The 19,994-nt window shown below is 34.6% G+C and overlaps 1 protein-coding gene across 8 annotated transcripts in view; it reads right to left on the bottom strand.

Moving 5' to 3' along the window:
* Positions 1 to 19,448, bottom strand: part of LOC118263404 (epithelial discoidin domain-containing receptor 1) — a 174,041-nt gene extending 154,593 nt beyond the window's left edge. For all 8 annotated transcript variants that reach the window (XM_050704447.1, XM_050704441.1, XM_050704445.1 and 5 more), the window contains exon 1: positions 19,255 to 19,448. The gene's annotated coding sequence lies outside the window, so the exon portion shown is untranslated. The remainder of the gene's footprint in view (positions 1 to 19,254) is intronic.
* Between the last annotated feature and the right edge of the window lie 546 nt (positions 19,449 to 19,994).

A 19,994-nucleotide genomic window follows, 5' to 3' on the forward strand; every position in this document is an offset into this window, starting at 1 on the left:
AAATCCTGAAATAAACGCTTTCATAGTTGTATAAGGTTGAAAGTTGATAACAGCAAAATGTCGCGTGTGAAACACCAATGTTTATCAACGAATCGGCGAACTAATTGTCATTGCGTGATAGTATCGCGGCTGCTACCTGAAATATTATCCGACTGCCACATAACTGCACCACTAATAACAACTTATAAACTTACTGTGAAATTACTGATTGAAAATTATCGTTTGAAATTCTACGGTAGTACGAAATATTACCCTTCAGTTGTCGTGGTACTGCAAATCAAAGATTCAATTTAAGTCATTAACTCACACTTAGTCGTTGTCTGTTATACAAATGTGTGTGATTAGCCTTGTCAGCCAAGTATAATAGGTGCAATTACATTAAATTCATCGCAGTATTGAAATTACGAATTCGAAATAATTATGTAATGATTAATTGATAAGTTGGAAAGGATAAGTGTGGGAGAGAAATACTTCGGCACGAATGGGCCGGCTCGACCGGAGTGATATCACGGCTTTATAGAAAACCGACGTGAAATAACGCTACAACCCTTAAATTTCTAACCCCAAAAAGGCCGGCAATTCACTTGTAATTCCTCTGGTGTTTCGGGTGACATGGGTGGCGCCGATTGCTTACTATCAGGCCCGAACCTTTACCAAACTTGGCAAACGTACGAGCTTAAACTTGCTCGCAATTACATTAAAAAAATATCAGCTGCCAATATAAAAAAGAAGACTATGACGAATAATCGAATGAATTGCTAAAGTTCCCCGCGTATTGTAAATTAAATGCCAGATGAGATAAAAGGTTGGTCAACGGACGATTTCCAAGGGATTATCAACAAAATTAATCAGAAAAGTTTCAAAAACAGGATCAAACACAATACAGGTTTCGTTCCCCTTTTGATGGCGAAAACAAACATAGTAGGAACAAATACTCGTGTGTCGGCGCGGCTCAGTACGTGTGGGAGGGCATTTTAATTTTTTCCCTTGTAACAATAACATTCTACGCGCGCTCTCCCCTTAATTAATGTGAGGAGAGTCGGGTAAATTTAGCATCGTAACGAAGTATTGTTTTAACTTGTACTGTATATTATATTGATTTGTTTTTATTCGCGATTGTCTCTTATTTATTTCTTGTATATCTATTTTTTTTCCGCACCTACTTTTAATTTGTTCCTATTATTTAAAATTTCCGTAAAATTGTTCTAACTCGACAATTTGTTCTCTTTTGGTAACTAGTGACGTCGTATTTAGAGATAATCTACCCTTAAAATAATAATGATTAGCAAAAAACCATTTTACTTAATGCTGTATATTCATTCCGGGTCACGCCTACATGTTTTAATAACCTACACCTTTGTGCCGAAACATCGCAAACTGAGCCGAAATTGTATTACGAAACAACCTTCCCTTTCCAAGCCCGAGGTAAATTTCCTGCTGTATAAAAAGAAAAAACAAGAACAAATAAAAAAATATAAACAACTGGGACACAAAAATTTCCTCGCGCTGAATCTGCTTACTCATAATTACCAGAGTTTTTAAATACGAAAAAATAAAAACATGTTCGTATAAAGTAGGATGGCGGATCTAAGACCTCTGAAAAACGAGCCAACATTATTTATTCGCGAGCCCTCTTTCGGTTTTAATTCGGATTTATGTATATAATTAAAGAATGAGGCTTATATCCCTGGGATTGTAACGTGGACTCTCGTGCCACCAAGGCATACTTTAGAGTGTTTATAGAATAAGCACATTACAAATAAGGAAAGATAGAATTTTTGAATTACAATTTCAGCGACGTATACATCGCATTTGCTACAACTACGTAATAAATATTTTCCGATGACTATTTCGACACCTAAATGTCACGGTCAGAATATTGCCTATTGCTATTTAACTCATAAAGTATTTGCTTTAACCCAGTCTAAATACCATTTGTTTGAAGTATTTTTTCGTCACGGCAATGCAGAGGGAAGTTTTGTGCGAATTTTATCAAAACAAACAAAAAGTGTGACATAAAAGCGGGGACCGTAATTGAAGCGTAAAAATTCAGTTCACAAGATTTCAAAAATGACTGCGTCAATAATGATTAGAAACACTTTCCACAAAAAAGTAAAAAATATAACTTTTGTGCCCGTTGGCATATAGATGGGAAAACCATGTCGATTGCGATTTCGGATCTCAAAATCTCGTTACGAATATCGTGTCAGATTGAACGAAACAGGTGAAAAATACGTTTTTTCGCGTCATGAGAAATGTACCAGCGGTCACCATTTTTGTTTTGCTCTAAAGTGCTTATTTATTACTTACTTTCTTTTTATTCCTTTTATTTATTATTTGATAGGATTTTGTTGTTTTGTGATTGACAGAAATAGGAATTGATATACGAAACACAGAAATGAACGACGTCAATTGACGCTTACATTTGAGAGAATGCTTTTGTGAGCAGACGACAGACGTTAGACGAGACCGCGTCAGTGGTTCTCTGTGGTGGCATAGTTCGTGTGAATAAAACCAGTGAATCCCTTCGACCGTCAGTTTTCGCAGAATCGACGTGAGCTTCGTGGCAAATACCATTGGATCGCGTCAAAGGTCTGTAAATTGCGTCAAAGGTTTCCCATCCGTCGCTTATCGATTGTGGTTTCATTGCATCGGCATCGCGGTAGACCACAAATCTAAATGTCAAAGCTGAATACGTACCGACTTAGTTTTGACGTATCAGTGCTATGTATTTTGTTGATTGGGCTTACAATTCGAGCTCAAACTATTAGTTATGGATGTGATCGTTGGTGTCAAAGTTTTCGGAAACATATCGCTCGTCGCTTTTGCAGTTTCCAATACCCCCAATTTTAGACAACATTTTTACTATTGAGATTTTAGTTCGGAAACATATCGCTCGTCGCTTTTGCAGTTTCCAATACCCCCAATTTTAGACAACATTTTTACTATTGAGATTTTAGTCGTGCAATATTTTTTTTTCGCATATGATATACAACTTATGATTTTCGCGACAATATCATTCTAGCATTTGTAGGCACTGTCGTTATCTTCGAAGATTTTGTTTTTATTTTTACAGCAATGTACAAGTAGATACATTTAAAATGACTCTCATTGATATCATAATATTAAACACGAAAACATATTATGTTATCTATGAGTTATTTGAGTACCAAAAATAAATTGCCTCGAGAATTGATATCAAAAACACGTTGTATTCGAAAAAGGTTTTTAATGTCTCAAATAATATCGGTCATTTGCAAGTTACTGTGCCGTTGCGAATTCGCAAATGGTTTGATGCTTCGTTTGATATTTCCTCCATTAGGACTAAATTAAAAAACTTCACCGCTCGTAAAGTAGAAAACTTTCTTCGCATCATCGTTTTTCTGTGAGTGGTAAATGATGTCTTCATTAGCTCTTACCCGAGGTTCCTGTTATTTACGTGTAGTTCCTAGTACGTTCTGGTGTCGCTTACATAACTTTACTGGTATTCGCGAGGGTCTAGTTATTCGTGAAAGTTTTCCAATTTCAGACAACGTGTAGTTTTTTTAATTTAGGCGGCATGAGTTCAAATATGTTAAGCGCAGCTGAAAATACGCATGTGTTTGTTTTCATTAGCATTCACAATGGTAATAGGGGGTGAAACGAGGGAGAGCCGCACCGTTCGGCTAATATAAAATGTGCCCTGAACCGCACCTGTACATTGGGAGCCGGTGCGCTCAACGGATTCAAACTGTGTGCGATTCGCGTGAATAGACCTTTCACCGCGCAATTTTTAATGTACCAATCTTCCATCGGGCAGGGTGCAAGTTGCTAGCAATATCCAGAGGATCGATCCAGTTCCGCTATAAAATGCGGGCCGATGCAGTGCCTCCTTTGTGATACGTAGTTATTGAGCCCGATACAATGTCGCCACGATCTGCTCTCAGTTTGTATGACGTTGCTGTTCCTTAGAATCGTAATAAAATTTTGCGCATCGTTTCCTACCTCTGTCATTTCTTCATTTTGTTGCGACATATTGGCTTTCCGTTATTTTCTGATGTTGTTTTGTTCGTCGCCGTCGTTCCGAGATCATCTGTCATCCGATGTTCTGTTAGGTTGATATTGAATTTCGTTTTCGTGAGTTAATGTTTCCATCTTTATTGTTACGTTTTACTATTATCGTTTGTGATATTACCTATTGCCTACGTGGATATATAGAATCAATTTCTGTCGAGTATTTTCTAAGTGTATTGGAAAATTAAAACTGTATCAGTTTTTTAGACGACAGATCAGATTCATTAATATAAGGTCTAAGTACTAACATAGATATTAATAAACATATCAATTGATAAAAACAATACAATTAATAACTATAACCACAAATCACAAAATGTCACGGAATGGTCATAAAATTACCAGCGCCCCGTGTCACATAAAGTAGCTATCAGTATGCAATCCGAGCACTAAAAGATTCACGCACCAAAAATGTGCAAGATGAAAATATTATTTAATCAATCTACCCGAACGTATTTCAACGTGAAATCATGCAGATAAACGGAATTGAGGGTTCTGCATACTGAACCCATGGCTGGTTACTTAAAATCGCATGTATAATTTAAAAGGAGTGGCTGACACACCACATTTACCATGTGGAGGGCAGGGAGATCGCACGTCCCCGATAACGCAGATAAAACGGGGAAGCTGGGCTCCAAGGATTTATCACCGGCTCACAGATTTATTCATTTGTAATTGTACCCACTTGTGGATTTTCCCATGTTATCAACTTTCTCAAACTTATGTTCATAGACATTTTAGTAAAATGAAAGTATGTTTTAATAACGTTAGATATTATAAGAATGCATAACTTAGCCGACTTTAATATTTGTTGGTACCGCGGCTGAGGCTAAACTATTTTAATATCAAAAAGTTTGTTTTCTCTTCCAAAAAATTAAAATAAAGTTTCATAATAATAGCTCCATGCTCGTCGTTTTCTAATTATTTAAATCTATATAAAAGTGTTTTGTAGATGGCATTTGAAAGGGAGTGATAGCTGTACGTATAGGGGTGCTTTCAAAGATCAAAGCTAAAGTAGAATGGATCTTTAGAAGTAATGTGGTGAGATAAAATGTGCCTTCTGGCTTCAAATCGACCCTTATCTATCTTTGTATTTTTCTCGTTAGAGTATCACTTCAATGTTGTGACACAATAGTACATGTACTTCAATCAAACTAAAACGTTTTACGAAGCATTATGAATTGTTTTTTTAGTATATGTTTGGACTGAGAAAGTTTAAATGGCACGTTTTGCAGTTTGCCAAGAAGTGTCGTCACATGCACTTTGTCTCGAGCCCATGCCGTCCTACGTGCCAACAAGTGAAGCAGATAATTTTCACGATCGATTATTGTCTATTGAGTGGTCACGAGTTATTGGTATGGTCGTGGAGTTTTGGTACTCCAAAATGCATTATAGTAATGCAACGTTCACCGTCCTTTGTCTGCCCCGCGTGTTCCAAATCGATTCACAATGTACTCACTTGGATGCCGAGTACGCCTGCCTCGGTAATGTAATTTGAAAAACCGAACATTACGGGACATCAGGTTTTACATTTATTTGACTTGGCATATTTGAACAAGTTCGTGTACTAAAAGTAATACAAGAAAAGTTTGCGCGTAACTTACGCGAGGACGACAGACCGAGAGTTTTCTTAAAACATATTATACAGTTATTTCACATATCTAAGTTTAAAAGCTGACGTGAATATAAAGTATCAAGTTTGTTTACGTGAGGTGAATTTAGTTTCATATTAATAAACGTCTTTATTTTTTATTTTAAAATTATATACAAATTTTAATAGAACAGTAAAAACAGTAGAATATTTTTACTACTTCCACTTTCTTTTCTATAAAAAACACATCATTTACTTGTATGAAAATGATGTCAATATTTTCTGCATGAATAGCCATCACAGGACATTGCCGTTACCAAGTGAATTTTACCAAAGAAATCTTAAGTTTTTTCTGCAGAACAATATTCAGAGTACATTCTCTCGGTTCGAGATTGCCAATGAGGTTACGATAAGGCGAGCCCGGCGCGTGAGTCTGCATATTTTTCTGGCTACGTTTTCAATTTAATCCGTATAATCTCAATGTGGGGTTGTTATCAAACAATTTTGCCCTTATTTGATGGAGAGTTTTTTTTTAAATTAATAATAATAATTCGTTTTCGCTAAAATGCAAAGCAGGCCGGTGATAATGTTGAAAAGTTGCTTTACACAATTTAAAGGCGCTCTAAGATATTTGAGTGGTTAACTCTCTATTATGTGATATAAGATTGACAAATATTAAAGAAGTAAATAGGTAACAAATGCAAGCGTTCATAAGACACGGTAACCACTTACTATCAGGTGAACCGTGTGCTACCCTGCCACCGTCGCGGTGTGTAATGAAAAAAATGTTCTTGTTTTTATAATAAAAATACGTTTATTTAACACAAAGCTTTGCTGTAACAAGTACAAACTAAGTAATAATTTATTGATATCTAATTAGTATCGGTTTGATTAAAGCCCTAAGAAGCAAACACCTGCAAAACCAGCACCAGTAATCCAGAATCGTAATACGTTTAAGTGCAAAAACGAAACGCAGAAGGGCATGGCTTCGAAACTCGCTTAATCCCTCAATCCTTTAATGGACGTTCGGAAATGTTGTCTAAAAGGTGTAACCGCTCACAGCGACGGCTTTACCGACTGAAACAACCTGATAATTATTCACATTATCGTCACTTGTGCATAGACATCCAACCGTGTAACCCTAGACAATTGTCTCAGTCCTTAAGAACGCTATTACACAGTTCAATTAGAGAACATTCATGTCTTCTATTCGATTACCCGGAACCCTAACAAATAGCCCAACACATCACTGTCTCGTTCTTTCCGCAAACTAAAAATATTACTAGCATCACTCTTCTCGTATTCCTCTGTAAAATGCATTTCGGCGTTCCTTCTTGTAGCAATTTATATTAATAAAGAAACAACGTCACGGAAGACTAGGCAGCATTCATTAATGCAAATCAATACAATCTACTAATTTCTTCAAATGAATATTTAGATAGAACAAGTCGACTGAATTTTTTGCTTCTTTAATTCGAGTTCCTTCCTACTCAATATGAAGTCAAGTGATTCAGAAAATGGCAATCTACAATCATCAACTTTATACAAAAACGGAGCCCTTTTGAAAAAGACTCGCAAGCGGAAACAAAGTCGTCCATTTTGCAATTTTAATGTACATTATTGGTGAGGAGCGCGATCAAAAGAACTTTTACCTTAAAAAGTTCACTCCGCACTCCCGTCTGACGATGCAGTACTTTTATCTAACCTACAGTCAAAAAATGCATCACTATTACAGCCCGCGCTCCCGTTGGAGCGAAAATCTTGCTCTCTGATTTTTTTCCAGACGAGTGGAAAATTTAATTTGGCTCTCATTTTGGGGCGCACCTGACTTTGGGGAACTTCAATTTCTCGTACTTAAAGTTCATTCGTCGATGAACTATCTTCTAGATGGATTGGATTTAGGAAGGCTTCGAATATTGCTCACGAATTTTGACCTTGTTTGGATTACATTTATTTTTAGAGTTTAATCTTGTTCATTTCAATAATGAAATGGGGTTGAGATTATGAAGTAGGAACAAGTAATGAATAGCTTAGTAAAAATGGCCAGTAAAGTTAATGCTGCGACATCAGGGAAAATGGAAATAATAAAAAAGAGAGTTATTAGCTTACGGCTAATTTGGACACCATTCATTCAGGCTCAACGAGCCTCTGCAGGGAGTCGATACTAAATGAAAAATAGTGCATTGAATTGAATCGTTTCGAATGCAATGTGTATGAATTTTAAACTGTCTGCATACAGATGAAGCAGCCATGTCGTGATTGAAAAACTGATTTAGATCAGGCTTCAATCCAAAGTGCTTTTGTATTGGATTATTTTGCACTTGTTTAGTTATAACGATATCACCGATTTGTCTATTTGCATATGCTTTGTAGGCATCGGAGTAAATCAAAAAGCTAAGCACTAGAATCTAGAATCCAATTTTGTTGCCTAGTATTCAAAAAGGCTGTTCATGTTGCCAAGTTCATACTCTTTCAGTAAACAAAGAATGCCATGAAGAATAATTAAATGTTGGAACGTATTGTTTGCAAAATAAATATCGTAATTTAAAAAATATGATAATAGTTTTTGTGCAGAACAATCACGTAGATCAGCGAAAAGTATGTGTATCACTAACATATTCGGGCTCACGTAGCGGTGTTATCAGTGACCCGCAGCCACTGCGACGTTCTGCCCAGCCCCCACGCCTTCTCAATTGTTTATTCCTAAGGATAATCTTTACAAACGCTTCGGTAAATGTAAATAAATAAAAGGATTGCGAACCCTCCCAAACAAATAGACGCGACGGTTTTAATGTTCGATTTTTTAATTCAAAATTCGAATAATTATGAAAACAATACCAATTGTCGCTGGCGTAGTGGCCAGTTATTTAGCGTGTAAAATGTGGCGTGTGTACAGAGAGGGTTTATGGTCGCATATTGTGATGCACAACCATGGAAAGCAATTCCGGCACTCAGCTCCAAGGGCACTAGAAATGTTTTAATCCCCTACATTGTTGCACGAGGCTTCCGCTTTATACTCCCATTCTGACAAAAGTTTTCTGTTATTGAAACGTCATTGATAGTTTGAGTTTTTCGTTGTTCATAGAAGCATTCTAAACCTCAGAGATATTGGTGTTAAAGTATCATAAGTGAGTGGTAAGGACTCGTATATGAATAAAGAAGAAAGGAAAGCAATATATTAATTTTTTATCGCAGTTTAATATATGAAGGCGCACGTGTAGCTTATATGATAACCCTAAATCCGTATCATTATGTAAAGTAGGGCCTAAAACAACTCTTCGTGTGAAATTTTATGTTCGCTATCTGTTCAAACCGTAACTTTAAGGAGTTTATTTGGTAACATGGGGTTAGCTTTAAACTAGATCACGGTTAAGTGAAGACTTTGAACATTTTATACAAGGCAGGTACTTTAAATTACTTTTTTAGAGTATATCTAAGTAGTTAGGTTAAATTAATGAGAACATTTGCCATTTCGTATCACTAAAATAAAATTAGTTTGTTTATTTTGTGGCAGCATGGTCCCTCTAATTTTGCCTCAGGGATTTTTATTTTAACAAAGAAAAATAACGTGGGCTACTTATACTTTCAAAAAACTGCATTGCTATGAATGCAGCATTTAATTCTTGTGTCTTATGTATGTAAACTTGTATCTTTACAAACGTATTCACGCCACACGAGACAAACCAAGTGTGAGGCAAAGTTTTTAAAAACGAAAATAAAAGAATCCAAGAAATTGTTACAATATTTTTCCTCCAAGATTAGTGATGATCGTTTTTTTCCTAAAATCCTAAAGTAGGTACCCAACTAAAAAACTGTCTATCTTTGGCCTACGTCTTTAAAATAATCTTTAGCTTAAGAAAATTATTATTCTTATAAAGTTCTGTGTTATTTAATCCTCCATTATGATAGAAAATTTGTACTGTATGGAATCAGTCAAGAGTTTCTTACGTTACCATGGTAACCGATAAATATAACAGATCATTGAAATAAGAGCGCGACGAAGCACTGTCCCTTCAGTATCCCTATTTATCCTTTTGTTAACACCATCGGCATCCATTCTAATTATATATCACGCCCTAATTAAAAAGGGTTGTGCAACACGGATTAAAACAAAGGCCTTAGTCATAAAACTGTTTACGAAAACAGTAATTAGCTTTTTGCGTTAAATACGAAACTGCCTCATTGCTCTTGTAATCACAGGTAACAAAGTATTGTTCGTTTTTCCAATTTCTTTTTCTGTACAATGTATTTGCTCATTGTAATTGAATAACTGAGGTGAAGTGCGTGTTATACACAAGACGGAATGTGGGAGCTTTCCACTAAACCCAGTAGCTCGAAGGCAAAGAGAAAAAGAAATTCAATTGATCGTCCAGATCAATTGAATCTCTTGTCGAATATAATGTCAACAAATATGATTGGCTGACTCAAACACAAACAACCAATCACAGCGCTTGACATGTGTTGACAGCTTGTTAGTTTTTTGCATTGATCAGCGTTCGAGAAGCCGGGCTTTTTTCTTATTTGAACGAATCAAAACGACTTATTCGTATTTGAAACAATTGAAATCAATATTCAATTGTTTTTACTAAGAAGATTACGAATATCAAGCAAATTGTGCTTCACGTTCCTCCTCGAAAATTGTAAAAGAATTGCTTTTTTATCTTTGAAGGTTTCCATTAAACTTGGTATAAATTCGTATCAAAGTTGTTAAAAGTTGAGCGCTCCTAGCTCTTAGTTGCACTAATTCAGCACAGAAGGTAGACTTAGAGTTATAGAATTCTGCTCCAGTTAACTTTTCGGCTTACCGGTACAAGTGTTAGCTTGTGGCCGGGCTACTTAACCCCTCGCTGTATCGCACTTTGTACTTTAGATTGAATCGTGAGGCTAGCGCTCGAATAAATGCCTTTGTACGGATTCAATGTAAGAATGTAGGAAACCAAGCAACAATGTAGTACGAAAAATATTTTCAACGAAATCTGTGAACTATACCCGATCAACTTTTTCGATTTACGAATACCCATGACATCACTTTAAATGACAGCCTCTATGTAACGAGGCACCATGATTTCAACTCCGACGATTTATCCGCTCAACTCGCATTATTCCGGTAACCACAGCTCGTTTGCCGCGATCCCAATATCGAAATTCGGGAAAAGGACACGTTTAAAAAAAATAAAAAAGAGCGACACGTACATAAATTAGTAGCGAAAAAATGGCTTCTCCGCATAACGTGAGATATGGCCAATATAACGGGCATGATGTACGCTGGATGGGAGTCGCGCGGTCAATATTGATACGCCTTTATGACCCATTTACCTTTTCGGTTGGCGTGGAGCGTGGGCCAGGCGGAATTCCGCCAGAGCACCGTTTCAAAATTCACGCGGCTTTTGAAAAGCGCTAACTTGTTTACACTGCCTGTGACCAACTACAGTGCAGTTTGTAACAGTCTTTTAACATATGCTACGAGGTGCTACGCTGTAGCCGCGTCTATGAGCGCGTAGCGCGTAGCCCGTAGTCCGGGAATGTTTGGTTTTTATTATTTTCTTCTATGCGCTTACCTTTTAAATCGTTTTTGTATGGTGGATATTAAATGTTGTCATAAACAATAATATAACAAAGATTAATAGTCTTAACACTATTTAAATATTAACTTTGCGCACACTATATAGAACACAAAGTGAACATTAAGTGGGTGGTTTACTTCATCACTCTTCTTGACGTCCGCGAACTATTCTAAAATCGTTCAACACTTCCAATCTCAGACTGGTTGGGCTATAAAGTCTACTGTTATTCGAAAGATTATTAAAATTTTATTTATATAGGGGAGTATTTTTAAGAAACCGAAGCGTCTAGTTTTGCTTTTTTTTGCAAAGGTATTTTTTTTAATATTAAATTAAAATTGCAATTGAATAAGTCGTGTACCTATTTAAAACTCATTATAATATACAGGATGATAAAAGACGAAAAGTCTCAGTCACAAAACTTTGCGTTTTAAGTTCCCTCATCGGTGCTGTATAAAATTCTTTTAAATCTTGCGCCATCCTCGCTCACTTCAAAGCCATAACTTCAAACTGAGGAAGAACGATAGAACTTTAAAGCTGTATTGAATAGTCGGGAGAATTTAAACACTAGCTACTGCAGTTCGACCTGCATTCCGACCAACGCCGACAACTCTTACAAAGAACTAAAATCGCTTTATTTTTATACCGAATCGTAATATTTGTAAAAGTATGACAGTTTGTTTTAAAGTACTGATTTGATCATTATAAAGTTGGTAGGACTATTTAAAATTAAAATGATTTGCTGTTTTGTAATTGATTGTTTATTGATGTTACTAAAAGAATATGAAGGGCCAAAGTTTGTTTTAAGTTTGCGCGCCCTCTAGCGGCGTTGTGAGCTACTACTTAGTGTTGTCCAACCCATATAATTTTACTATTACAGTACTACCAATTAGATATTATATCAAAATTTAATTTAAAAATCTGAATACGTTATTTCATAACCGTCGATTGCATTAAAGACAATTATTTTTCTCTTTGTATGGTATTGATGTATCGGGTGCTATTATATGCATGATCAGGTATCGTCATTAGCATAATTACAAAATCCTCACTAATACGCGAACAGAAATGTTTGTGTTAGACAGATTAGTTTGAGAGACTAGTGGATTTGATTTGAATTTGAATTTACAGTACTAGATCTATTATACTAGATCGTTGGCCAAGTCGTCATAAGTGCGACTACAGGGCACGGGGTCTCGGGTTCGATTCCCGGGTAAAGTCAATACATTTTCGGTTTTTCGAAAATTTCTCAGTAGTAGCACGGAGTCCGGAATGTGCCCGGTATATATGGCAATAGGCTCACCCCCTATTACATAGGACTTATAGCATAAATTGTGAAAAGTGACTCTGCCTACCCCTTCGGGGATAAAAGGCGTAACGTTGTGTACCTAGATCTATTAAGTAGGTTTTATCAGTAATAGCGTGAAGTCTAGAACTGTACCCTTGTTCATGTTGCTCAGGATAACATTATTTATTTTAGGCGTCTATTTTTTATTGTTTAGACAGACAAGAAAGTATTAGGCAGTAATTTAGATATAGATACTTTGTTAATGTGGATAGGCTCAGGTCAGGCTCGTAGGCTATTTACAAACGCGTCTACTTGATCGCGTTTGATCATGCAAACCACTGACATTGACATGCCTTTTTGTATAAAATGACGTTGATATAAATGTGAAAAGATTTCTAACTGAAGCCCAAATAGAACATAAGATAGACACTTTTGTTTAGCCCTTTTGTACTATGTCACTTTTGTTTTGATTTGGGTATTAGTCTAAACATATTTTCAGTTAGCTCTGCTTCAAAAAGGATAATGGTTTACAAAATAATATTCTATTGTTTGAATATTTGAATATAAATGCCGACACAAAAATATTCGTTGTAAAAGTACGGTACTTTTAGTTTTATTCGTTACAAATCGCATAAAAATCAGTTTTTAAAATGCTACAATTCAAAGAATACCTCGAAATCGAGCTTTTAACCGCAGCAGGGAATATCCAACCAAATCGTGTAAACCGGACAGTTTAAAATCGTTTAAACTGTGTCTCGTTTTGTGTTGATTGCGCATTGATTGTGCAAGTGTCGAACATTTCGATGCACTTTCCAAGAACTTTTTGCGAACGTGTGGTGTGTCAGAATGCGTTGCTTTTTACCGCACACTGCCAGGTCTAGCACCAGTTAAATTGATATTTGATTGTGTCCGACAAAAACCTAATACGAATTCGTTTCGGTTAGATAATTCAGTTTCACAGTATAGCTTTCACCAGCTGTGGCCGGGATTTCGTTACGTCTATTCTTTGGTATTTGTTAACAATTCCAAAACTATGTTTTTTAAATGTATAGCTAAGTATTCATCTCATTCTATTGAACTTTGTAACAAGCTTAGTACATTAGAATCAGTTCCTCACGTCAAACTCTAACAATATTCTTGCAATCCAGAACATAAACCTCAATAACGGTAACGCGAAAATGGGTTAAACTTGTTTACGAGACAAAGAAAAGCTATTTATATCGTGCTCTTTCATATCGAAAGCACAGTAAATTGTTTTCATTGGATAAATGTCAGATTGACCGAATTGGGGTATTTTAGTAAGAGGAGAACAGACCCTCGTGAAGGTGTCGACTCATAAAATAAATTGAAATGCTTCGTCGATCAAGATTCGCGGCAGGACGCAGCGGCCGCTCACAGCTCCGACGATAAATCAACTCGACGCTTTTATGTATAAAAAAGGAAAAAAGAGCGGGGAAAGTCGTTTATTTGTTTCCAAACTATATTCGAACGGTTCCCAAGCTTCGATACTTTAATAAAAATCTTGCTGTGGAATTGAAATTTCACATTTCGTCGCACTGGGCTCGGTGGGGGGAAATAAGGGGGTTTAGAATACGGACACTGGGGAAAAATGGATAACTGCTAAACTTTTCGCGTTTCCAGCTTTAATTAGGTAGAAAATGTTCTCTTAGCCGAAATGTGAAAGTGAAGCTTTGCTTACAACAGATTTATTTAATAGGATTCTAATTTTTAACGTGTCGCGTAGACGTAGAGTAGACATTTTGTGCTAACGTTTATGTGTTTAACTTTGTAAATGTTTGTAAACTAAATAGCCCTTCTATTTGGCTTTGGTGTCAATTCCACGTAAAGTTACGTCATCTCTGACATTCACACAAAACTAATTCACGATAAAGTCAATGATTGTCGCTTTATCCGAATAAGTGGTTTACGGCTAACAAAGAGGAACCTTAATAAAGGTCGTGATTGACCACCAAACTGAGCCCGGATCATCGGGCCTTATTGCACGATATTCAGTGGTGGGAAATTCAGGATCCTATTTTCATTTTCTTTCGTTTATATACCTAAAAATCTACTTCGATCCCCTCATCTTCTTCGGTCATAAAGATTTTCTTTGGAAAAGAAAATAATAAGTACCGAGTAGGTACGAGTATAAACAACTAATAAAGATTGAATGTTCTATAAAAATCTGTTGTTTTTGTTACGCCATAAACTGAAGAATCGATAATGTTTAAGAGATATAAAAAAATCAAGTGAAACTTGAACTCTAACTATATTAATTGTAGTAGATTAAGTGATATTAGTAGAAAAGTCTTGTTTTTAAGAACAACATTTTCATGTTATATTACCTAACACATAAAAAGGAATGAGGGATTCAATTGGCTGTGCCAATAACAAGGTAATATTCGTTGAAAAATATCCTCTACTAATATTCTCGGTAACCGGGGGTCCGGTGAGAAAAATGAAAAAGTTTTTTTTTCCCCCATTGTATTTGGGCGCTTGACATTAGATTAATTCCTTTACCTTTCTCAGTCTGTCCGGGTGAAAGCCTCTTGTTCTCTCGTCCACTTGAAAATAATTTATCGAGATTAAAATTTATGAAAATGAAATTTTACTTTGCGGCATGAATGTTCCGCTTTTGTTGTAAGTGAAGTTTGAGAATTGGTATAAAAAAATTGTATTATTTTAATGATAAATGACTCGTAATTTGATTAAAAAATTGTTCGAAGAAACTTTATGATTTTAATTAGGACTTGTGTACGATGTACAATAGTAGATTAATTTATTGTTTAAGTAATGTGTTTGTTTTAATTAGAGTTGGTAGGAAACTTAATGGTGGTAGTTAAAACTGGCTCAGTTGAGCATATTGAGGTAAGCAGATGCAGAAGGCATGATATAGGTAGGAACTTGGTAAGACTGTTCGCATTCGACGGGGCTATAGGTTTGCTAGTCCCGAAACTTAGTCTTGTGAAGTTAGGCAGAGACGCTATCATCCACATTGTACAACCGTTTTTAGTAATAAATTGCTTAATGTGATCTTAATTACCATTAAGATTTGTAACTAGTATGTTTTTTTATATAGAGGTACCAAGCAGTGATTGTACCATAGTACAAATATTCTATTATAATAGCTTTGTTATGAGTCCTTTGTAACAGGTTTAGCCTATCTGGCTGAGATATTTTTAAAAAGTCGGAATTTTTCCGACTAAGGGAGTCGAACCTAAGGCCCCTTTGCCGACAGTCACCCTTGCGACAATTGGATCAAAGTCAAAGTTAGAAACCGAATTCGAAATCCGAAAAAATATTGAAGAGTCGGTAACTTATAAGTCCTAAGTATGAATATTGATCATACATTAGTCCAAGTTTTTTTCTACTGGTGTTACTTCAAGCTATCTCCTTTGTTGGATATTCAGCAGTATAAAGGTTGGTGCTACTGCGGGCGCGCTAGGCCTTTCTCCTATCCTCAGTCCAAGAACTAGTAAAATTATTTTGGAATAATATTTTAATCTTTTGTTAAATTCAATTTAAAGTCGTATTGTTCTCAATCTGTATGTTTGGAGACATATCATATGACATGCGGTTTAATGAATGACTAACGATGAAGTTAGGTATCATCTTTATATATACAAGTAACTTCTAATGAGTACTTTTGCCTATCTCCATCCCTTTTAATTACTCATTATAGTAAAAAGTATTTTTATTAATATCAACGTCACACCTTTTATTCCCGAAGGGGTAGGCAGAGGTGCACATTACGGCACGTTATTTAATTTTATTAAGTTAAATTATTTATTTTATAACTCAATGGTCGACCTTATTGGTTTAAGTTAGTTTAGCAATCAAATTCATAGTTGTCTTTTTATCTACCCATTCTACTTATTTACTTACTTAAGTAAAAATGTGTTCATCTTAATAGTCAACCTATTTAAATGTGACCACACCCATTTTGTATTTTCTTTGTATTTCAATCACCACCATTTTTAAGTAAATATTTAATTTTGAAAATTCTCAGGTGCGGTAGCGAAACGTCTAGGTTTGTTTCTAAAATTGTATGGGTGTGTCCAATGAGGGTATTCCTAATTCCCTAATTACAAATTTGTGGTAATCTAAAGTTGTTTTTTTTAGGAGCACATAATCAAAAAACTTATTTTGTGATGTCATCACATCAACAGCCTATGCGTGGCCATTGCTCACCAAAGGCCTCTTCTCACACGGAAGTTATTTAGATAATTTTCGGAAAGCCCAAAATTATGCAGTGTTTTTTTTCCAGTCTGGAAATAGAATCCAAGACTTCTTATTCGGTAGTTGCGCTTGTGGTCATTTGATAGGTATGCAATAATTAGATAAGGAGACTATTAATTACTTTTGATTATTAAGTTTGTAATTGAAAATATTTTTGACTTCTCTATCAACATGGACTTAAGTTTTAGCTGCTTCATTTCGGCCACTAAGTCCAATATTTAAAAGATTGTACATATTATAATCTTTTGAGACATATTAACGGAATCTGAATCATTCCCCGTTTTATTTCATGTAGTATAATCTGATTTGTAAGTATATCTCGTTCCGAATATTATTATTATACATAGACTTTATTTTTAAGTCTTATTATTTTTTTAACAACCCAAGAATCGAAGTCTCTTTTTTTTTAAAGTAAAATGATTAAATTTTCGAATCCCTTTTTTATAGAAACAGCTCCATTAAAAGTATGTTTTTTTTTTTAGTATTGTTTAAGTTAAAAAATTTGTTTAAGTTAAGACTTGTAGCATAAGGATTTTTTAAATTGTACTTATGCAAAAGTTCCGCTGTTTTATTCTTTATGGAAGTAGTAAAAATATTTTGTTAGTGCATAGTAATGTCTCCGCCGTCGGAACGGTGAAAAATCGAAATAAATTAATTTCCAAACTCGAGACGTAATCGGATAAATGACATAAGCTGCTGCAAATGAAGACGTAGACACGGAGACAGTCCGTTGCCATAATGGAAGACCCCCTTCATCTCCTTCTTAAATTCTGAAAAGTCTATCTTAAATCTATCTCTACAGTCTTCTTTTCCATCCCGTCGTCCTATCTTGTTATGTTAAGACTGCCCGTTGCCAAAATTGAAGATCCCGTTCATCTCCTTAAATTCTGAAAAGTCTATTTTAAATCTATCTCTACAGTCTTCTTCTCTGTCCCGTTGACCAATCTCCAGCTCCTTCAGTCCACCTAGTGTTAGATTGTTCCAAAACTAAATGAATATGCAAAACAACGGACCGCATTTTCTTACCCCATTGTCATAATTGTACGAAAAATCTTTCACCATTTTGATTTACGTAATTTTTAAAATGGTGTCTTCGGATATTTATGTCTGACAAAAGTTACAGTGAATTTACAATTTAAATTCAACATACCCTAGCTGATATTTATTTGAGTCGATATCATAATACATTGTAGCAATGAATTTAAATATCATCCTCCCATACATTAGTACTGTTTGGTTGTTTAATTTGCATATTAAAATTGTATCAACATCTCATTTCCCTAATTTGCATTGCTGATTCGGAAGTTTGCGATCAACCTAATTGAATTTTGATACGATTTTATTATCCTAAAGCTAAAAAATATCGCGATGTACTATTTCTGTGTCTTACAATTTTTATCTTTTCTGTAGAAATCCTCCTAATATTTTTAAAGGTGACTCTAAGTGTCCGAGATATTAAATATCATTTTAATACTGGACTTTTAATTTTTTATCAGACATAAAATTTAAATAGATATTTTTTAGGGAAAGTTATTTTTTTTTTAATTTCCCTAAAATCCCTTTACTTATATTTTTTACATTTAACAGAACTTGTGATTTTTACGAATAGTTAATAAATATTTGGAATACTTAGCGAAAAATATGTTTTATATTCCAAAAATTTTTAAAATAGTCTGTAGAATATTTTAACGGACTTGTAATTTTTTCCTGTAACTTTAAGGTCCGTTTCAGTTTAAAGACTTTGATAATATTTTAACGCCGGATTTAAATTTTATTTTTATACCGGCTTTATTAATTTATCCTGAACAGGTAAGGTAAAAATGCAGCAATATATTTTAAAAGGATTCCAACTTTAACAATACCATGGGAACGAATAATATATTTTTATCGGACTTGTAATTATTTTTCCCAGTTAGACATTGAATGTGAGGGAAATATTTTTGAAAATTAGTTGTACAATTTATTATAAATTTTATAACTTTGTAAATTTTATTCAAACGCTTAAGTTGAATTTTTATTTTACTTGAGCGGTGGTTTACACTTTATAATACTTTAAAAAGTCCGTAATATTATTTTACTGGACTTTATATTTTTTGATAAGTTGATAATAATTTTTAGAAAATTTTATTTCTCACTCTTAGTTTCAAGTCCCCGTTTCCCAATAATTTTCCTAACTATCCTAAAAGTTATTTTCCTTTGATTGCATATTCAATTAATTTTAGAACTTACAATCTAACTTAGAATACTTAAATCTAGTGCCTTAAAATTAACTTAAAATTATATTAAAATTAAACTTACTAACTAGACTTAGAATAAATTCTTAAAATTAATTTTAGTATCTATAAAATATTATACCACAGAAAAATTTCCTTAGAAAATTTTCCCGGAGATAACATTTTAGAAACACGTTGTAAAACTTTTTTAAAGAAGTTTTAGAACATGTAATAATTTTACAAATAACTTACAAGTAAACTTAAGTCTAATTAAAATTAAATTAAAACTAACTTAAAATTAATTCTCACCTGCAAGCAGGAACTAGTTCATCTCGAACTTTAAAAATCACTTGTAAGTTTTAAAGTCTTCATCACATTAAAAAACAGTCAGTCACTTCACAAAAAAAACGGCTAAGTCCAAGAGAGAATTTATGAAGATAGAGAGAACATTACTACGACCGGAGAACGCGGGGAGCCTGGCTGGGGTACCGACCCTAACTCGCTGGCTCCTAACTCGAATCTGAGGCCCGAGCGTGACTGCCGGCCCATTTATCCTCTCAGGGGTAGAACGCGCAGGCGTCCAGCACCCTGTTGCTTCATAGTTACATAAAAATAATAAATACCGATATCGATAGAAATTTTTTTCGATTAAATGATTTTTTACTTTTTTCGTATTTTTAACATTTTTTTAATTCGATGTGGTATATTTTATGGTTAATGTTGGGAAAATGTGTTTGGAAATATATTTTTATTTATTTTCTTTGTTTGGAGTGGGAATTACATTATGATATTTATGCTTTTGTATTCCTGGAGCAATATATTTATAGTATAATATGTTTCTTATCAAAACAATTGAAAAATACTTGGTGAAATAATAATTTCTCCGTAGTTTTTGGATAAAAATTAAAAATTAAAATTATACCTTCTTATTTATATCATATACATAAATGTAAAACAAAAAAGAAAAAAACTAACTTAAGGACTTTATTTTCGAAGTCACATAAGACTTTTATCGTACCGTAACATCACTAGCGCTTAAACTAATCCAA

Source organism: Spodoptera frugiperda, chromosome 25 (assembly GCF_023101765.2).
Source record: "Spodoptera frugiperda isolate SF20-4 chromosome 25, AGI-APGP_CSIRO_Sfru_2.0, whole genome shotgun sequence".
Taxonomy (NCBI): domain Eukaryota; kingdom Metazoa; phylum Arthropoda; class Insecta; order Lepidoptera; family Noctuidae; genus Spodoptera; species Spodoptera frugiperda.